General features: G+C 31.1%; 1 protein-coding gene across 7 annotated transcripts in view; it reads left to right on the plus strand.

The window, feature by feature from the left end:
- LOC136026937 (alpha-(1,3)-fucosyltransferase C-like) overlaps nt 1-20,426 on the plus strand; it is a 203,277-nt gene that overhangs the window by 132,362 nt on the left and 50,489 nt on the right. For 2 of the 7 annotated variants that reach the window (XR_010617448.1, XR_010617454.1), the window contains exon 1: nt 7,958-8,091. The exons of the other annotated variants lie outside the window; for them this stretch is intronic. The gene's annotated coding sequence lies outside the window, so the exon portion shown is untranslated. Of the gene's footprint in view, nt 1-7,957; nt 8,092-20,426 lie in introns of those variants that run through there. 7 annotated transcript variants of the gene reach the window in all.

Genomic DNA, 20,426 nt, shown 5'->3' on the forward strand with positions numbered 1-20,426 from the left:
TTTACAAGTTCTTTAAAATTTTAGTTTGTTAATCTTATTTAAAAAATACGCTCCTCGGTGGTTAAATCTAGTACACTCTCTACAGATAATTATTATCATCTACTACATTCAAATATAAATTCCTGTCCCATTTTTTTCTTTAAAAACTCACGTTCCTTTTCTTCAAAGGTAACAAATTAAAGCCCTACGTATAGTGAAAAATTTCCTGCCGAGTCCATATTTTTACCCTTGTAAATCGTCACCGAAAAGTATGCATTATATTTTAAACATCCTACATTGGATCTTTTCCCTTCTATTCATTCTGTTTTTATATGATAAAACATGCTTAAGGACTTTTGCCTGATTATTTTTTTGGATAATATATTTTTTTCAGGATGGTTTTTTAGATCCAAGGCAGTTTTGTACTTAATCAGGCTCCAGTAGAATCTGATAGGTCCCATTTTTCAGCTCGGCACAGAATTATCTATAACTGGAGCTAATTTCGTAGTTTTGAATGAAATGTCACATAATTAATAATTATTAATTTGATTCAGTTTTTTCGGTGGATGACCAATGGAAGAAAACCCACAGACGAGTTGCTCGTCTGTTGCGTGAGTCATTCATCTGATAGTTTTGTAAACACTTTTTTTCATTGATTAACACTAAACTGGAACTTGAGAAATTCATCACTGTTTTTTAACTTTTCGTAGATTTTACGACGTTACTTTCGAAAAAAAAAGGCACCAGAATAATATATCAGAAAATATAAGGTTAATACTTTTTTAGGAATTTATATCCTTAATATTTAAATTTTAGAGCGCATTAAGTAAAAAATACTATAGACAATAAATTTGGTATAAAAACTGGTTCCCAAACTGCTGAACATATAGGTAAGAAATTGTGTTTGTGCTCTTCTGCCTCAGGATGATTTTTTTTTATAGAATATGATCAAAATATGAGTCCTTGGCGTAAACAGCAGAGATTAAGGATACGACAGATATTCTCCCATATTAAATAGTTCCAGTTTGTTTTAAGTTTTAATTTTGCTTTTATCTTTCAGTGGAAATTTGTTTCCATATTTAATAAATTTCTGAATCTATTTTTATTCTAAAGCTTGTAAATATTAATGCTAAAACTGTAACCTGATATAAAGTTGTTATTCTTAAATCATCCCAAACCTGATTTTACATAGTGGTTTCATTTTGTTAAGATCCCTTGAATATAGTTATAAAGCTATTTTAAATAACTTTACAAGCCTAATTATGCTAAATGAATGTATCAGTGAATATTTAGTTAAGCTGTTTTACAATGTTGACTTTTCCCCCCTTAAAAGTGTATGCAAGAATTTTGAATATAGTCCTGCCAAACATATGTATTAAATAAAGTTTTTCTAATTCCAAGCGTATAACATATTAAAATGATATAAAATCTGAATTTCAATAATTCCTTCTCCATCTGTCTAGAGAGCCAATAGTTAATTAGTTTATATGGATACCCTGATTATAGGATTTGCAGGAGTGGATCCGAGGTTAGTTTGATATCAGCACTGAGAGACTCAGTAGTGAAAATATAAAGAATTTGGAAAGAAAATATAAAGATTATAAAGAAACTAGAGAGCCAATAGTTAATTAGTTTATATGGATACCCTGATTATAGGATTTAAGCTATGGATCCGAGGTTAGTTTGATATCAGCACTGCGAGACTCAGTAGTGAAAATATAAAGAACTTCGGACAAAAAAATTCAATGGAATATTAATACATTAAAAAAAATGATTAAATCTAACTGAAAAGTTTAAAAGATTGTGTTTGCAGAAAAAAGTCTTTTGACAAAAAAGGATTGACAACTTCTAGAAACAGGACTCTCATCCTCTAGACTATTGAATGAATCTTATATTTCGTGGTCCCAAAGTATTTTCTCAATTTATTGATGTGGGAATACAGATTACACAAAACGATATTGCAAATTTTTTTAAAGGAAACCCACAGTTCCAACTACCCCCTTAGTTTCCTTAGGAACCAAAGAGGTGATTCCCTTAACAGGTTTCCAGAGTAAAAGAATGTATTTCAAAATATTGGTTAGTTTGAAACCAGCACTACGAAAATCAATTGAGAAAAAAATGCCAAAAATGTCCATTCTTCTTATAAACATTGGGCTGCTGGATATTGTGTATGAACTGCTTCATTTTTAATCAGTATATTTAAGCTTGTAGAATATGAAATCCATATAAGCTATATTGATGATATGCAATTTAAATAAACAATTTTAATTCTGTAATAGAAGAAGTTTGTGACTCTCAAATTAAAGAATTTCTATTTTAGAACTTTCACTACGATAAGTGGGATCCATCGAAAATACCTATCTTGGTATAATGTGACAAAAAACTATTTGAACTTTAAGTATATTTCTAAAGGATTGGAATCGTTGTGGTTTTGAATTGTTTTAGGAGGAAAAATTTGGTCAACAATCCCCTGACAAAGAATGATTGACGATATCTTAAGATAGGACTATCATCCTTTTGATTATTGGGTGAAACCTATTAGTCCAGTTGCCAGATGAACCGGTTCGCAAAAAGTTGATGCAGTGCCATCTATTTTGTGAATTGTGTGTCTAAAAGAGCGCAATTTCAAAATAGCCACATGGTAATGATGAAATCTATAATTGTTTTAGTTTTTTCAGGTTTTTCGCAAAGAGTTAATATTTGTGATTTGGTAAAATTTCTCACATCTAGTTTACCTACTGCTGCTATGAGGAGGAATATATTAACAGGATAAGCTTGTTTTGGTGTTACTTGGTTGTTCTACATTTGCTTGTTGTTGTTTTTTTCATAGGCATATATTTCGGGGGTGATACCAAACACGGGGATACCATAGGTCTTTTATGGTAGGCACAAAACTTGACTGGATAGAGAATTTAAAGTGTCGAAACCCCTTAGGCAAGTGTGTATTCTCCTGATGAGCCCTTCTGTTGGGCTGTTGCTTCTGAATTATTTGTCTTTACTGTTTTTATTGTTTGGTAAATGACGAATTGTACTTATTGACGACATGACTGCCTGTCCATGGATTATTCTTTAGGGTTGATTGTGTATAGCTATGCTGTTTGACCTATGAGATCGTATGGATGAGTAGGGTTAAGGCCTCATTCAAGTGCTGGTCTATATTAATCACTAATCGTAGGAAAACAGTCTTCCTTTTCTCCTTCTGTTTTCCTTTCTATTTTTTTTGTTTTTCTTTTTTTTAATGTGTTTGTGCTGTTGCATTGGTGATTTCTCTTTTCGTTATATATATATATATATATATATATATATATATATATATATATATATATATATATATATATATATATATATATATCGGAATATTGGTTAGCTTGAAACTAGCAGTGCGATAGTAAAAAGTTTGAAAATGTTTTTCTTAGTGAAAATTTAGGTAAACTGTCCTATTTGTCTTTTTCTTTTTTTCTGAACCAGTGAATATTTTTATTTCTTAATTATATTTATGTAACTTTTTCTTGTAAGGAAAGATATTGAAGATGATGTATCAATCAGATTAGTTCTTCTTTTAAAGCAATGGAGTGGTTTTTTTACCTTATAAACATTAACTTAATTTTTTGAAATAACCATTTGTATGGGACAAAATATCTGTAAACGCAATCCTGTTTTGGTGCCACAAAGTCTTACTTTATATTAACAAAACATATTTCCGGTACTACCGAATCTTGTCAGGTATTGCCAAATCTTCGTGATTTTCAATACTAATTTACCAAATTATTCCAAACTAATAAAAAAATCTCTTGTTTTTCTTAGATTATCTTATTTGACAGTATATTTTCTGATCCAAGCAAATTTTGTCAGATATTATCCAACACAAGTCATTTTTTCTTTATGGTAATGGAAAGGGTTTTTCTGAAAAAAATTTGATTTAGTAGTTATTTAATGAAAATTCACATACGACAAAAAAATTATTATTTTGCCTTTCTCAATGTAGTAGAAATTTTTGTTTCTACCTTAAATATTTTCTAATTATGTTTTTGTAAAGGAAATCAAAGGAAAATAAAACATTAGTAATTTCAAAAGTTTATATTCGTAAACTTTTTTGTAAGGAAAACTTACGTAAATCGAAATGTCAATGGGTTACTTTAAGGGAATAGATTTTTTTCTGAATTATTTACTTAACCTGTCTAATATTTTTGAACAACATAAATTTTTCTTTCTATTGACAATAGAATTTATTTTTACAATATTCAGGACGTGGTTTTACATAGTGACAAGAACTTAGGATGATATACTGCTCGTTCGTCTTTCTCAGAAATGAAAAGTAACCTATATAAAGTAACCTCATATAGTAACCTATATGAAAATAGTAACCAATTTTCAATAAGAATGACGTAAGACCTAAATTTTGATAGATATTGTGAAACTTTAGTCCTTGTTGAAGTAACATTAATAATAAAAATCACGTAAGATGAAACATTAGTATTTCTTTTCTTTTCAGAGCAATATTAATGGTCTCTTATTCTCAACAACATTCGTTGGTGATTGTAAAATTCAAATATCATGGGAAAGGTTTTTTTTAACAATATTCTTGATAAACAATAGTTTAAATGGGGACAATTTGCTTTTCATAGAAAGTGACAAATTTTACCAAAAATACAATATATCGAAGTAATTTCACCTTTCTCAATATAATGGAAAGTTTTGTTTTTGCTTTAAAACTTTTATTCAATGTTTTGTAATAGAAATTAAAGTAAGATGAAAATTGGCCATAATTCTTTTTCAGAGCCTTTGAAAAGATTTTTTTATTTGACATAATTTATGTAACATTTTTTTTGTAACAAAACCACGTAAGACAAAACAGCAATTTTTTTCTTTTTAGGGGAAGGGAAGGTTCTTCACTTAACTACATTTAGATAACTTGCCTAGTATTATTGAAAGAAAGTCATTTTTTCATGACAATAATTTTTTCTGAAATAATTTTTTCTGTACATACATTCCAGACGAAATTTTTGTTTCAGGGCATTGGAAAGGTTTAATTCTATCTTAGCAATAGTCAACTAATGTCTCAGTAATAAAAATCCATATGAGGTTAAACGCTAGTTTATTTTTTTTTTCAGTGCAGTTGGAAGGTTTTTCATAATACTATTCATCTAATTTTTTTCACAAGCTTCACTTAAAAGAAAACTTCAATCAATGTTTTTTCCTTCTAAGAGAAATTGGAAGTATTTTTTACAGTATTCTTGATTTATTGTATTTTAAGGTAAAAATCATGTAAGACGAAAGATTGGCTAACAAAATTCTGTATGGTACTAATAAAACATTACTAAACTATAACAAAATGTTTTCTGATGTTACCAAAAGTTGTCTAATATTAGAGGAAATTAGTCATTTTTAAGGCAATAAAAAAGGTTGTCATTAATAAATTAAAAAAAAATGCAAATCTTATTAGCCATTAGAAAAACCTTGAATAGTAGTGGGTAAAACTTATTATTGATTTTTTAAGGGAATGGAAAGACTATCCCTCATGAGACTACTTAACCTATCTGATATTATCAACTAATATCCTTTTTTTTTATTTTTCAGGACGACAAATTGTTATTTCTTTTTCTTTTCAAAGCAATAAAAAAGGTTTTTCTTTCCAATATTCTTGCAACTTTTCTTTTTTCAAATGAAAATTCAATTTAGACGAAACGTCGAACAATTTCGTATATTTTAAGAAAATGGAAAGTTATTTTTTCTTAGCAATATTCACTAAATATTTCTATTTGCAATGGCATTTTATGTAACACCAGCAATCGTAATTTTTCTTTCTCAGGGCTTAAGAAACGTTTGTTTTTCACCGTAAGAACATTCACCTACTTTTTTCGTAACAAAATTCATGTGGGATGACATATTAATCTTTTTCTTTTCTTAGAGCAATTAAAAGCCTTTTTTTTCTAATTCATTCATTTAACCTTAAGATGAAAACGAAATCAACTCAATTAATGTAAGATTCACCTAATAGTTATTTAATGTCAAATCAGTTAAACGAAACATTAGTTAAAAAAATCCTGTACACTACTACATTAACCCGACTTAATATGAGAAAATATTGTTTGGTACCAAAAAATATTGTCTTTTATTAGCAAAACGTTAAATGATATTATCAAAATCTTAAAAGCTATTAAAACATCCTCTGTAGTGTCAGCGAACATTGCTACCAAAATTCCTCTGATATTGTCAAACATTAGTTCTTTTTCTCAAGGCAACAAAAACTATATGCTTTTTCTAAAAAATATTCAAGTAGCTTTTTTCTAACAAATATTTGCGTCAGTGAGATGTCATTCATTGCTTCAAAAAGACCTCTTTCATTGCTCTGAAAAGAAAAAGAAATAACAATTTGTCGTCCTGAAAAATGAAAAAAAAATTAATATTACTTGATAATATCAGACAGGTTAAGTAATCTCATCAGGAATAATCTTTCCATTCCCTTAAAAAATCAATACTAAGTTTTACTCCTATTCAAAATTTATTTTTGCTCTAGGTTTCAAGCTCTATTTTTGATTGTGCCAAACCTTTTTATCTTGCAACTAACCAATTTCGATCCTGATTTTTGTTTTATTATTTCAGCCTGCGACTATAATAAGATTTTGAGCTATGGTCCTTAATTTTACATAAACTATATTTCATTAATGAGCTTCTTCAGCGTTGGAAGAGGATAGTAAAGTCAGTTTTGGCATTAGATAAACCGTGATTTAATGCCAAGTCAATAGATGGTCTGGCTTCTGCTTCAATATGGTGTTTTGACAGAAAGAACGTTAAACAAGTCTTAGTTTATCTCTGTCCCTATCCAAACATTTCAATGACCTGATTGGTCGTCTTATCTGATGGGATCCGTATCCCATTGAATTCTGCAGCTTCAATCAGGTAGTTATGTATAGTATTTGAAGGTGACATCCGTTACAAATCTATATAGAATTCATCCTTAGGGACATCAGTGGCATATGAAGTATAGGCATATGTCAAGAGCATGAAAACACGTTCAGAGCTGCCTTGAAGCCTAATACTGGCAATTGTGGGAAAGACAAGCTCCCGCTCAAAATGTATCCTTCTGGCTAATACTACTACTATCTACTACCATAAAACTACTACTATACTACAACTACTATAAGGATATTTTGAGTTATTTTCAACTCTAGAGTAGAAAAGTTGAACTGTTGTATGGTTTTGTCCACTATAGATACTGCTTAGCCAAAATAAAAGATTCAAACATATAGCATATCAATCCTGTATTTCTCAATCTCATGGAGAATGAGAACTTACGTAGCTTCTTCTTTCACAAATCTGAAATGCCAACAAAAATAATTATTTTTGATTTTGCTTGCCTTGTGACTGTTGTTGGTTTTCCCTTAGATATTGCTTCAGCAAGATAATCGAAATTGTTTAGCCTAACGGCAAAACTGTTGAATGGTTGGATTGCAAGTTTTTTGACACCCACCCCAACGGGTTTCATGATGCTTGGGGAAACGTCGTAACTGCATGTATACCATTTCTTGAAAATGCAATTGACCACAAGATCCCTAGTCTTCTGCAAAACAATTCCATCAAAATGATTTTAGAATGTTTCAGCTTTGGGTTTTACTGCAATTGCATCCGCTATTTGAAATACTTATCTTCACTTTTAAACCTATCTTATTGCAAATTTCATAGTCTTTATTCTCTTGAGTCCTCTCGTAAGAATGAAAATATCTCTTTCTGTTTCAGTATTATTACTTTGTATAGCACCCCTGATTCTAAGAGAGTAAAATTTCGGTTTCAAAGACTCATGTAATATAGATATAAAATTAATTTGTCTTTCTTGAGTCATATAAGAATATTTTTACTTTTCCTCTTTTGATGCTTTGTTTAGTACAAAAATGAATATATAGGAGGAAACTGGTTATTCCAACCGAATCTCATAGCAATCTGTGAACACAGATTAAAATATTTTAGATTTATAATTTTTAGTATAGGACAAGAGACAACTGGGTCATAAGGAATAAAACTGGATTATATACCTTTTATGATGCTAGCAAAGAACATAGTTTTTGTTAAATCGTACAAAGTGGCATCAACCAGCATTACACTGATCTTTTTGAGGTAAATAAATGCATGCTTTTTCGTTATATGGGATCAGATTATAATTTAAGAAAATAAAGCAGATTCTCTTCTTGCGTTTTAAATTTCAGCTATGACAATACTTAAAGACTAAACGCAAGATAAACATAATTACAAACCCAATTGATCCATCATTATTTCCATATTTAGTTATTCCTTTTTCTTTAACTATAGTGTTTTTGAGGCAAAATAAAGTGGTTTTATTCAACCAATTTTTTTCCACAATCAAAGTAATTTTGGCCTCTAATTATCGTTTTCTAGATAAAATTGTAACGTAAAAGAAATCAGATTTTTAAATAAATTCAATTCTATACTAGTAGAAAAATTAGTCTCTGTTTTTAAGTTTAGAGGTGACAGTCTGCAAGAATAAAAAACACATATTGGCATAAAAGGTACAATGCGCTTTATTATTAATTCGTGCAACCGTTTCCTGTAATAGCTACTTTTGAAATAATGTACCTTAGGTGCTTTAGCCGATTAAATAAAAAAATAAAACTATCCCCCCCCAAAAAAAAATTTTTCTAGAAGAAGTTGGAGAAAAATGTTAAATTTAAGACTAACCGAAAAAATATCAACAGTTTCCAAGACTGTTTCTATAACAATTCTGAAATTTATCCCCAAAGGAAGATTTTCAATAAAAAGTAAATTACCATATCCATGAAAATACGAGCAGAAATAAAGTCAAATGAAAACTCGTGCGTAAAAGAACTATAATAAGATATATTTTAAAACAAATAATATTTATAATTGACAATCGAGTTAAATCTAGAACAAACGGAAATTACAAAAATAGGAGTAGGGGAAAATCTTAATTTTCTTCAGGGACTAAAACATTATTTGCAATTGTTAAGAAAACAATTAACATTTTGGACTCTTGTATAACATCAACAATAAAAGAGAAAATCAACAAAACAATCAAGAACACTGAAGACATTTTATTCCGTGTAGATGCACAGTGTAATGTGTGCTGATATTCAATTCCAAAGCAATTTTTCATCCAAGCAATTATGATTTATTATCGTTACAAAAAATGAAATGTTTAAAATGTAAATCGTGTATATTCATCTTAAGAGAAGAAACTTCTCTGACAAATTTACCAAAAAGCCAATTTTTTCAGTAAAATAAATTAGAAATGGTTAAAATTGCTATAATTTTTTTTAAACAAGAAAACTTGCTATATGAGAAGTGAAACATCTTTAATTTAATTATTATGAACAAAAAGATACATATTTTCATCATGGGAAAAGATGCAAAGCTCATTAAATAGAGGTAGCCATATGCCTCTAACTTAATATTTATTCTATCCTGCCAAGTAGAATGGGAAAGTGGTTCTAAAGGAGAACATAATGTCCCCAAATTTTTTTTTCAGGATCTCTCCCCCCCCCCCCCGAAAAAAAGGTGCAGTAAGAAGCACTAAAGAATAATTTGTGCAAATCATGTTTATAAACGCCACTTCAAGTCCTCAAGGAATTAAATCATTGATGATAGAAGACTTTGCATAGCTATAAAAACAGTTATGATGTGCAATTTACTCAACTACTGTTTTTTTACTGCTGCTACTCTATGACTAAGAAATTTGTATAATTGTATCGGTAGCAACCATCCTCAAAAATAATCTCCAGCTCATTATTTATTCTTTTTTTTTCCTGACCAACTAGTATAGGAGGGTGAAAAGTGGTTCCCAGGGTAATATAATTCCCCAAAATATTTTTTCAAGGACTCCCCCTCCCACAAAAAATACTACCCTTTAAAGCACTAAAGAAAACATTTTGCCAACCAAATTTATAAGCGCCAGTTCAAATCTTTAACTAATTTAGTCATTGTCAAATGAAGATTTTGACTTGCTAGAACAACGGTGACGATGCTTCATTTACTTGAGAACTATTTTTTGACTGATACTATTCTATGACTAAGGAATTTGGAAGGTCAAATAAGTCACACCCTTCCTGAATATGTAAGAAATTTCTTAGTTTTTTGAGATGGTAGCCTTTTAATTTTCGTAAGTAATATAGCGAAGCAGGATACCCTTCCAACAACATTATTTGAATCATTTTTAGATATTTGAAAGGTCAGTTACTTCATATAAATCCACCACATTTTGAATTTCCAAAGGATAACCTTAAAAATATTCAAAAATAACGAGCAAATAGGGATAAATCCATCTATTCAAATAGCAAAAGCAGGTTCAAAAGTCTAAGTATTTCGATCATGTGTACAGCGATCGTCATTAATAAAAATACTAAAGTATTGAAATTGAAAGTAACATATTTAAACAGTGCAAAATAATTTATTTTTGGGTCATTCACAAATTAATGACATCTCGGGTTATTCACTGCAATTTTTGCGAGAGAGTTAAATGACAATGTTCATTCAAAGTCTTGATGTAAATTTTCTTCTTTAATCTTGCCTAAATGTAAAATAAATCTCCAAAGAATATGGCAAAGTCTTCTGTGTCTTCTAAATTACATAGGAAACGTTGAGTCTATAATTTTATATTTAGTTGGTCCCACTTCCCCATATATGTGACGTATTTTCAACACAACACCTTAAATTAGGTATCATTTTCTTAGACCACACTGCCTTTCTATGACGATTAAAAAAACTTTCAAACGAGGATTGTTCCATTTAAATAGTTAGCAATAACAGGTATAAATTTTAAATATTTCGATCACATATGCAGCAATCATCATCAGTAGAAAAACTAAAGTATTAAAATTGAAACTAACATATTTACACAAAAAAATTAAGTTTCCCCTAATACATATAATAATAAACTTCCGGGTTATTCAAAAAAAAAATTCGGAGAGAGATCATGGACAAAGTTCATTCAAAGTCTTAATCTCATTCAAATATCAAAGTCGTAAATTTTCTTCTTTAATGTTGGCTAAATGTATAATAAATGTCCAACAGAGGTGGCAAAGTCTTCTGTGTCTTCTAAATTGCAAAGGAAATGCTGAGTTTATAGTTGAATTATTTGTTGGTATCATTTCCTCATATGTGGCGACAAAAATTTACATTAAGACTTTGAATAAATTTTGTCATTGAACTCTGTCCAAAAAATATTGTAAATACCCCGAAAGTTCATTTTGTTCACGACTCGAGAGTTAATTATTTTGATTTGTATAAATATGTTAGTTTCAGTTTTAATACTTTATATTTTGTATGTATGTATAACCGCCATCCATCATTTATCTAATATACAAAAGTTTTCGATTCATTTTCACCTAACGCGAAGAATTTTCAAGACATCAGAATTTGTCAAGATAAATCTTGTTTTATCACATTGACAAAAAAGGTACTTAATATAAGAAAAATTTGTTATATATGGATTAAGTCGAGAAAGTGTTGGTTTGCTTTTTCATTGTCCATGACAGAGAAATTACCTAGCAATCTGTGAAATATAAGCATGATATTTAATAATAAGTTTGCCCCCATAGGAGGAGGAGGCCACACTACAGAGTGGGGTGGGCAAAAAAATAATACAAAATTAGTTTAAATTTTAGGTCAGTCGAATTAAAATAATGATTTTTATTTAAGCAATTTTTCTTTTGTTAAAATATCATTAAATATGAATACAAAAATAACCATTAAATCTAAATTATAGGTTAGTTGAAACGACGGAAAATTTTTACTGGAGCCAACAATTACTTTCAATAATATATTGAAACAAAGTTGATTATTAATAAAAAGGTTAGGTTTAGTATCAAGGACAGTGAAAGTAAATTATGATTGTTTGTTTTGATTAAGAGAAAATTTAAACAAGCCTTAATGTAGCTCAACAAATCCTAGGACTCCCAAGGGCAGTGAAAGAGAAACATGACTGCCTCGTTGGTTAAATAAAAACTTACATAAGCACACAAGTACCTAAAACAACCAAAAAAGGACCAAGGACAGTGAAAAAGAAATATAATTGCTCGTTAGGTAGAGTGGAAATTCAAACAACATTACAAATACCTCACCCAAACCTCAAAGTACCAAGGACAGTGAAAATCACAAACACCAAAAACAAGAAAACAAGGAGGAATTTCTTAAGACAGTGGGAAACAAGTAAGAATGAATATTTTGGCCCTATACCCGATGGTCATCCTTAGCAACACAAAAACATATAAGAAGAGACAACTTACAAGAAGATAAAATCAATAAAACTAAAATGAAAAGTTTTCAAAACAGTCCCCGCATCCTTACCTCAGCGAAGTTCAACCAGGACTGATAAAAATATTGTAATGAAACAAATCAATTCATTGAAAGGAATGAGAATGATTTTAAAACACGTTTTTAATGCCAGCCTAGCTTTTTTCGCTGCTGATCTCATAGGTTTATTTGTGGCAGGTTCTGTGTTAATATCTATTATTATAAAAACATGACTGCTTAAAGCACAATCAAAAGAAAAGGAAGTAATATTAGAATTCAGAGATTTGGTGATATCATCCTTATGCTGTTGTAGGCTTGTCTCAAAATTTTGGTTGGTCTTCCCTACATAGAATTTGCCGAAGTCGCATGCTATTTGATCAAAACCTCTTTGGCGAGTAACTGGAGTCTTATCTTCACCAGAATTTAGGAGATTGATGATTGTCAAATTTTGGGTAAATTCAACCTATAGATTATTTTGTGTGCACAATTTTTTTTAAGATTTATTGTGATTTTTAGGATATATGGGAGGTAAACTATGTTTTGGGTCTTATTGCGATTCTCACATGGTAAATTATCGGTGATTTAATAGGAGTTTCTTTTCAGTCTACGGTTAATTGTATTATTAATGAATAAAAGAGGACACCCATTTCCAAAAAGAATGTCCCTGATAAATTCTAGTTCAGCTGTGATGTAGGAATCAGAACAAATGTCTAGGGCATGATCGATGAGATATATTACGACACCTCTTTTAACTTCTGGGGGATGGTTTGATTCAAAATGTAAATATCTATTGTTTCCTGTGAATATAAAACTCCAGTAATTCGCCAAAGAGGTGTCTATCAAATACCATGCAACTGTAGCAAATTCTATGTAGAAAGAACCCACCAGAATTTCAAGAAACAAGATTTTTTGTATTGCTGAGGACCGCCCTTGAAAATAGGGCCAAAATATTCATGCCAATTTGTGTCCCACTGTCTTAAGAAATTCCCTATTGTTTCTTCTTGTTTTTTGTGTTTTTTATGGAAAGGCAGTGTGGTCTTCGTCGCTATTGACACTGGAAATGAAATATAGCTGTTTCTTTGGTTAATGATTATCTTCACAAGGATAAATGTTCCTCAGTAAAACCTCAAAAACCAAAGGACAGTGAAACTGATATATGATAGCTTGTTTCAGTTAAGTAGAAACTTACACAAACGTAAATTTACCTCAACCTAACCTCAATATACCAAGGATTGCGAAAATAAAACCCAAACCCAATCTCAAAGTACCAAGGATAGTGAAAATGAAATCTGATTGTATTTTTAGTTAATTTGAAACTGACACTTATTATACATATACGTCAATCAGACCTAAAAGTTCCAAGGATAGTGAAAATAAAATATAGTTAATTAATTAGATTACACAAGCACATAACTATCTGAACCTAACCTAACCAGTACCTCATCTCAACCTCAAAAATACTTGGACAGTAAAATGACATATGAGTGCTTTTTTGGTTATGTCGAAACTTACAAGAGCCTATATATACTTCAACACAACCTCATAGTACCAGAAATAAAGATAATGATATCTTACTGCTTCTTTTGATAAGTGGAAACCTACAAAAGTACACAAGTATCTCAACCCGACCACAATCTACCAAAGACAGTAAAAATGGAATCTGACTGCTACTTTGGTTAAGTGGAAACTCTCATAAGCATACAAGTACCTAAAACCTACTAAAAATTACAAAGGACAATAAAAACGAAATATGATTGCTTGTTAGATTAAGATAAAGCTTACACATGAATAAAATTACCTCAGCCCAACCTCAAAGTACCAAAAATAGTGAAAAAATGAAATCTGACAGCTTCTTTGGTTGAGCGACAAAATACACAAGTACACATATACCTCAACTCAACCTCGAAGTACCATGGATAATAAAAATCAAGTTTTAAGGATTCTTTAGTTAAGTGAAATCTTCACAAGGATACATGTACCTTAATCCAACCCCAAATTTGCAAGGATTGTAAAAAAGGAATATAACTGTTTTTTAGTTAAGTGGAAACTTAAACAGGCATAAACATACCTAAGAACTAACTCAGTGTACCAAGGATAATGAAAAGAAAATTTAAACCCAAGTAAATCTGACTCCTTTTTCTGCAAAATGAAAACTGATATAATCATACATGTACCTCTATCAAGCCTAAAAGTACCATGGACATTAGAAATTCAATATGATTTCTTGTTTGGTAAAATGAAAACTTACAAAAGCAAATAAATACCTTAACTCACCTTAAGAATACCAAGGATAGTGAAAATTAAAGCTATTATTTGTTGATTTAACTCAAAAAGTACACAGACATACAAGTACCTCAACCATACTTCAAAGTATCTTGGACAGTGAGAATTAAATATAGTTACTTCTCTCGTTAAGTGTAATCTTAAACAGGTATACTTGTATCTCAACCTGTCCTCAATGTGTCAAGGATAGTAAAAATGAAATCTGAAACCAACCTAGAAGTACCAAAGACGGTGAAAAGAAATCTGACTGCTTCTTTTTTTAAGTGAAAACTTACACAATCATATATGCGTCTGACTCCAACCTAAGATTACCATGGACAAAGAAAATCAAATATGGTTTGGTAAAGAAAAATTTACAAAAACAAATAAATATCTAAGCCCAACCTAAGAATACAAATAATAGCGAAAATAAAATACTATCATTCGTCGGTTTAACTCAAAATTAGAAAAACATACAAGTACTTTAACCACACGTCAAAGTATCCTGGAGAGTGAAAATGAAATATGGTTGCTTGTCTGGTTAAGTGAAAACTTAAACAGCTTACGTGTACCTAAGCCCATTCTCAATGTGCCAAAGATAGTGAAAATGAAATATAAACCAGACCTCGAAGCCCCAAAGACTGTGAAAAGGAGATCTGACTGCTTCTTTGGTTAAGTGGTAACTGACACAATCATACCTGTGCAACAATCTAGCCTAGAATTACCATGGACATTGAAAATAAAAAGTAATTTCTGGTTTTGTTAAGTGAAGACTTACAAAAGTATATAAATACCTAAGCCCATTCTAAGAATACCAAAGATAGTGAAATTAAAATGCAATTATTCGTTGGTTTAGCTCGAAAATTAAACAAAATACAAGTGCCTCAACCACACATTTTAGTATCCTGGACAGTGAAAATGAAATACGGTCGCTTGTTTGAATCAGTTGAAGCCTAAATAAGCATAAATGTACCTCAGCCCATGCTCAATGTGCGAAGGATAGTAAGAATTAAATCTGAACCCAACCTTAAAGTACCAAAGACAGTGAAAAGGAAAAATAACCAATTATTTAAATCACGTAATTCAAGTTCATGTCTCTCTGATATAAGAAAAATTCGTTCAAGTGTTTGACTTCTGAAAACAAATTATGTTTTGAAAATTTTTCTGACTGCATAAATTGCAGAAATTGCATAAATACCTTAAATAAGCATAAATATACCTCAACCCATCCTCAATGTGCGAAGGATAGTGAAAATGACATCTGAGCCCAACCTTAAAGTACCAAAGACAGTAAAAAGGAAAAATGACCATTTCTTTAATTAAGTTAATTCAAGTTCATGTCTCTCTGAATTTTGAAAGATAAATTTGTTCACGTGTTTGACTTCTGAAAACAAATTCTGTTTTGAAAATTTTTCTGACTGCATAAATTTTGTTTTGCCTGTTTTTTTAAGCTTGAAAAAAATTCCCTGTTACATTTTTCTGTCTTGACAAAAAAGTCCTATTGATTTGCCTCTGACCATGCATTAACATATTCTATTTTGCATATTCTTCAAATTTTTTGAAAAAATTTCTCTTTTTTATCCCTTGCTTTTGAAAAATAAAAAGAACTCATTTATATGTCTCTGACTCAAGAAAAAATATTTAAGATACATCTTAAAGGAAAAAATAGTAAAAAAATTTTGAAGAAAACAAAATCATGAAAAACAAATATTAAAAAAAATCTTGAACAAAAAACAATTCAAAAATGCCTTATTAAAAACCTTATGTGAGCGTTGTTTACAAAGAAATTCTAGTTCTTGCATGAAACATGGTCCCTACCTCTGTCAAAAAGCAGTTTTTGCTGGATATCTATTAAATTGTGCCGATTTGTGCAATGTGTTTAGCAGGAAAAAAATATTATTCCAACAAGAAAGGTCCGCATTGAATGTGAGCTTACCAGTAGGTTAAAAAACACTGAGTTAGTGGCTGCTCGGTGGGCATTAGGGTTCGTTTAATCATTATGGAATAAAGTCCGTTTCCTTATTAAACGTCATCACACCTAGCTTTTCTAAGCATTGAACGAACAAAGTTGATCAAAGTTTTGAATTAGTCCGATCAAATTCCACTACGGTGTGGGGGCTAATAAAGAATAAGAAATCATTGTACTGTTCTGATGCTTAGTTTCTAAATTAAGCTGATTGGATTTTCTATTATAAATCTTAACATTCACCACAAGCCTGTCAAGTCCAAATACAGCAAGAATCAGAATCGCATGACCATTTGGACCATTTATTTAGTTTCTTAGTTTCAGTGTCAGTGGTGAGAAAAGCAATAAGGAAATCTAAAGAAACGTGTTTAAGAGATTCTGATTAGGTTTGTAGCATACATTTGTTTTATAATGATTCTATCTTATTGAAAATCATGCATTAATTTGTCAGAAGATTTTTGTTGTCGGTCATCACCTAACGTTTTTTCAATGGATATAGTTACCTTTGCTATTAAAGGTAAAGAGCTCTAACAATATTTTTCTATCGGGAGCACACTACTTGCAGTGCTATAGTAGTGCCCAGGAACCAGTCAAAATTGCCTGAATAGGCAAGAGAGGGCCATATTGATTTGTGATTACATTTTGTAGTTTGGAATTGGCAAGGTTATAGTAGGGAAATGTTATAAAATTTAATAGAGTCAAGTACTTATGCTGGTTGCGAAAGTTGGGATGTTCTTTGCCTTGTTCGGACGTGGAATTTTCTTGATTACTTTTTGTCATATGAATATTTTGTTGTTTTTCAGTGATGGAGAAAAATTTTGGCAAATGGTAGATACTATGGAGGAGTTTCGGTGCTTTTAAAGAAGGGTCTATTTAATTTATTTCGTATGCTAGAAAGTGAATCTGAAAATTTATAATGGTTGATATTATCAATTAATAATGTTTACCTTATTGTGTTCGTTGTTTCCTTGCCTCAGAATGTTTATTTGGAGAATGAATGTGAGTATTTTTTTCCTATTAGGAAAAGTAGGTATATGCGTTGAAAAATAAATATATGGTCGAATAATTTATTAATTTTTTGTAAAAAGGAAGGGTTGCTAATTATGAAAGGAACAATAGGAGGGGATTCTGGTATGGGTGATTATTCGTGTTATATTGGGTTTTGGCCGAGTTTCATTAATTATATTTTATATAGTTTGTCTCTTTGGCACCGGGAGGTGGACCTCAGGGTCCCACGGTTGGTTGGATATGACCATTTGCCAGTGAGTATTAAGCTGAGGGCGTGTACTTGATGGTTTAAAAGGGTGAGGGAAATATGTGCATTTGAGGAAAAGATCCGTGATCCAGTTTTAATAGCAAAGGAGAAAGCAGAATTGGTTAAAATGGAACTAGAAAGTTAGAAATTTTAAAATGATTTCCATTCGAACTTTAATTTTTCAGAACCATCTGATTCGGATCAAGCTGTTTTGGTAATTACAGATAGATTTTTTGAGAGAGTCAAGCCTTTATCTTGGGATAGAAAACATATGACCCGAAAAGATGAGTGTTTTTGATGAGGAATGTGTGCTGAAAAGGGAAGAGATGATTAGGGTTATTAGTCTACTTAAGGCAACAGACCCATTGGGTTAGGAAATGAGTTTGCACAGGCTAGCTGAATATAGGAAAGTAAGTTCATATTATAATAGGACTAAAAGAGCAAAAAGAGAGAGAGAGAGACAGATGAAGATTAACAGGGAAATTAAGATAGCTTATGGTGTGAATAACCCTAGGGAGTTTTGGTCTGTAATTAAATGTTCAATGCAGGACCTGTGAATAAAAGGGAATTTCCTAGCAATTGATATGTGGCTAGATTATTTTGAAAACAGGGAGTCAGAACTTTGCCTGTCAAATGAGTCGAATTGTTCAGAGGATAGAGAGGTTGGTCCAGGGACAACAACATATCAATTATAAAAAAAAGGATTACGATTTGGTAATTCGTGTTAAGGAACAGATGGTATGTCTGCGGAGGCTCTGAGGTCAACAAGAACAACTTTGATATCCATGTTTGCAACAATTTTCTTGTTTGGAGTGGAGAAAGTTTAGTGGCCTTTCTCACGAGACACTTCAGTGGCAGTGCCCCTTTTTATGAAAGGATATAGGAAGTTGCATGAAAACTTTAGGTGTATCCCTGTGGAAAATGTATTAAGTAATCTTTTTTTGTAAGGTTCTGGAATTTAGGCTAAGAGATTGGTTAGATAAAAAGAAAATACGAAGCCAGAGGCAAGCAGGATTTATATTGATATTCAGTACTGTTGACCATATTTTTACTTTGGATATACTGAGAAGAAAATATGCTAGAGAGAAGAATGGTGGGCTATTCGTAACCTTTTTAGACCTGAAAAGGGTGTTTGACTCGTTAGATAGGAGGTTGTTTATTGAAAGTCTGTTAGAAATAGTCTTGCAATCTTATTTTATAGCAATAATAACAGATATGTATCCTTGGGTGAAATTTGTTGTAAAGGCTTTGGGAATTTTTTCTAAATTGGTTACGTCTCATGGGGGTTTGAAAGAAGGATGTCCATTATCTCCTAAGCTTTTCTTCCTGTTTGTAAATCATTTGGACAGTTTTATGAAAAGAATTGGAGCCCCTTATGTATCTTTGGATTAGTTTAGGCTATACCTTATGAAATTTGCGAAAGGCATAGTGCTAGTGACGGATAGTAGAAATAATCTGCAGAAGCAATTAAATATAATAAAAATTTTCTAGAAAAGAAAGATTTATAGTTTAACGCTAACAAGTCAGTAGTATTAGTATTTAGGAGAAAAGGGCTGTTGATTCTAAGGTTCTTTTTAATTTTGGAGGAATGATGTTAGAGGTTGAAGAAGAATTTTTTATTTGGGTGTTAAGATTATTGTATTAACGGGGATATCTAGGCATGTAGAATATTGTAATTTAAGAGTTAATAAGCTATAAAATATGCTTTTGAGCAGTAAGTTAGGTCAGATTGCTGACATAAGGATCCAGAAAAGAGTTTTCCAGATAAAAGTAAGCTTATGGTCTACATTGTTCTTCCGAGGATTGGGGTTTTGCTAAATTAGCTAAGCTAGAAGTATTTCAGCTGAAATTTCTGAAGAGAATATTAGCCTTGAAAGATTGATTTAGTTCAGTTGTACTGAAAGCAGATTTTGGGTTTTTACCCTAAGTAGTGTCACATTGGTTAGAATGGTGAAATTCTGGGAGAAAATAATTAGGTTTCCTAGAGTTTAGCTTCTTAAAGCAGCTTATTTAGAGAGCTTGAAGGACGGTAGATGTGATTTGTGACCAAATCAAGAAAAAGCTGGACCTTTGTGGCCCTTCGAATCAAATCATTTTTGGACCTAATTTAGGATTCCCTAAATTACCAGGAAATCCATGAGTGGCAGGCTCCTGAGGACCGATCTATGTCTTTGAGGTTTTAATCTGAAGCCAAAGATTGTTGGGGGGATGAGGTTTATTTTAAATTTTGGCTGGTTAAAGAGAATTCGAAGAATTTGTTGTTGGTAAAAGGGATAGTTTGGATTTAGGAGAGAGAAGGAATTTTTTGGGGAAGTTTAGGCAGGCAGATGGCTCATACTTTTACTAAATTTGTGGATATGTGAATGAAAACTGATTTCATTTTGTATCCAAGTGTTAATATTAGTCTAAGATGCAGAATGAATGTTTTGGACGAGTGTTTGGCAGTGAATGCTGGTTAATTGAGCGGAACATGCATGCTATGAAACGGTTGCATATGTTTCTTTGCTTAGGGAATAAACACAGGGAATCATGTTCGAGAGGATAGCTTGTTACGATTCTTATGACTGGTTTTTTATGATTGGTGTTTCAGCTAATATTTTGAACCTTGTTGTGTTTTTTTCTTTTTTTCCTTTTTTTCTTGTTATATGTCGTTCCAGGGCTTTGATTGTAGGGTGTATTCTGTCTTGCTATGGTCTGCAGGCC

This window comes from Artemia franciscana, chromosome 5 (genome assembly GCF_032884065.1).
Source record: "Artemia franciscana chromosome 5, ASM3288406v1, whole genome shotgun sequence".
Lineage (NCBI taxonomy): Eukaryota > Metazoa > Arthropoda > Branchiopoda > Anostraca > Artemiidae > Artemia > Artemia franciscana.